Below are 2,546 nucleotides of genomic sequence, written 5' to 3'. Positions count from 1 at the left end.
AGCGCCGGGCCGGGAAGCGCCGGGCCGGGACGCGGCTCCTCCCGCCGCGCCTTCCGCCCACGTGACGGCGGCGCGCGGCTCGGGCCGGGCTGCCCGCGCAGCGACCCCTGGCGGGGAGGAGGGGGCGCGGCAGGCGCGGGGCCTCTCCAAAAGTGACGTCAGCATTCACTGGTGACGTCACGGCAGAGGCACTGAGAGGGTTTAGGTCTGTTAGGGGGACAAATGAGTCCACAAAAGAAATGCAGGTAAACCTGGTGTTGAAAGATGCATACAGTGCATTACAGTGTCGCACAATCAATTTTGAATTACGATGTCCAGCTCTGACTGCATGTTGTAATTCCATTTGGCCACAGCATCAGGACTAACGTCACTTCATAGAATCAGCAAGGTTGGAAGAGACCCTTAAGATCATCAAGTCTGACCATCCACCCAGCACTATCACTATCACAACCCCTAAACCATTAAACCTTATCACCCAGTACCAGATCCAGACACCTTTAGACCACCTCCAGGGATGGTGACTCCACCACCCCAGGCAACCTATTCCAATGCCTGACAACACTAACAGTGAAAAAGCAATTCTAATATCTAATCTGAATCTCCCATGTCTGAGCTTTAGGCCATCTCCTCTTGTCCTCTCACTGCAGGAGACACCAAACCCCTCCCCACTACAGCCTCTTTTCAGGGAGCTGTGGAGGACAGGGAGGTCCCTCCTGAACCTTCTCCAGGCTAAACAAACCCAGCTCCCTCAGCTGTTCCTCACAGGACACGTTTTCTGGACCCCTCATTAGCCTTGCTGCCCTTCACTCGACTCACTCCAGCACCTCAATTTCCCTTTGAAAGTGAGGGGCCCAAAACTGAACACAGTACTGGAGGTGAGGCTTCACCAGTGCTGAGCACAGGGGGGCAATCCCTGCCCAGGTCCTGCTGGCCACACTATTGCTGACACAGGCCAGGGTGCCATTGGCCTTCTTGGCCACCTGGGCACTCACTGGCTCATGTTCAGTTCATACTCATAATCTGTGGACTGCATGCAGATTTTTGCTTTGCTCCTAGGTAGAAGAATCTGGACTAATTGGCAGTCTTTGATTATTTTTATTATTTATTTTATTATTAAATTATGCTGAGACTAGATTTAGGATTTGGCATCTAGCCATGAGAACCGATGTCCAAATTGGCTATAGCTACTTGTAGTCACTGATGAATTCTGTGAAAACTGGAACTACCTTCTCTGTGACAGAGGTTCACCACATGATCAATACACTTACCTCATTTTTAGCATTGCTAATGTAATGGAGTGCAGAATTAAGGATAGACTGAAATCATTCCAGATTACTTAAATTGTATATGATTTATTCATTTTAGTGTGTAGCTGATAAAATGTATTTGTGAGGCCATGACCAATAAAGAAAACATCCTTTCCAAGGAATTGTTCTAAATTGCCAGTATGTGGATTTCTAACATGTAGAACTGTATTTCTGTAATTCCTGTATCATATTTCCACTTGATTGAAAGCATTAATTGAGATGAACTCAGTTGATTACAGCATGGTGCTAACATCACCAACACTGTGCGTTTGAGCCCCATATGGGCAATTCACTTAAGAGCTGGATTTGATAATCCTTTGTGTGTCCCTTGCCAGAATATTCTGTGATTAAATATGACTGACCAATTAAGTCTTGCTGAATATACTTTTATTTTCTCACTTACAAAATAACATGCTGTATAGCTCTATAATATATCATTCATGAGGGCCATGTTTAAAACAGAAGTTATAGTTTGGTAATTTCTCAATTTAGCCACAAAATGTAACTGCCTCTGTCTAGATCTATAAAGACTGGTCAAGACAGCCATAAAATACTGGACAATGTTTCATAAAGCTGTTGTTATTAGACAGAATGCTAGTTTCCTATCTTTTAGCTTTAATTATGCTAAAAGAAAAAGGAAGCCACACTAAAATGCACTTTTTACTGCTAAAATGGGTTTACACATTAAAACTGATGTGAGATCATCTACCCTGTGCCATCCTCTCCTCTCCTACTTCAGATACTCTTCCACAGATGCTCTTTAGAAACAGTGTTTGATCTTCCAATACTGACTTTAAGTCATGAAAAAAATATTCCTAAATTACATATTAAAAATTACAAAATACAATCACTTACTTTACTAGAAAAAAAGATTTATATGCTGAAAGTGACCGAAAGCATTGGGAAATAGATGGCAGGGAAAGCAATATAGGCTTGTGTTGGAAAGAAGTATGTTATTATAGGTATGACTCCAAAACACAAAGAAGTATGAGAAACAACCTAGAAGACACAGTCCAGAACATGCTCCCTGTTCTCTTTCACTTCCAAAACTTTTCTTAAAATTCTGCACTGATCTGTATTTCCTTAATTTAGGATGCAAGAAAATATTAGTTAACCATGAAAAATAAGCTCACAGGAGAGGAGTATTTCTGCTGTAAATAAATAAAATTTAAATAAATTCTATTGTCATAGGCTTCCCTGTATTCTTAATTCTGATGTTTAAGTGTTTAAAAAATATAT

Source organism: Vidua chalybeata, chromosome 4 (genome assembly GCF_026979565.1).
Source record: "Vidua chalybeata isolate OUT-0048 chromosome 4, bVidCha1 merged haplotype, whole genome shotgun sequence".
NCBI classification, from domain to species: domain Eukaryota; kingdom Metazoa; phylum Chordata; class Aves; order Passeriformes; family Viduidae; genus Vidua; species Vidua chalybeata.
Note: the sequence above shows the minus strand (reverse complement) of the source record.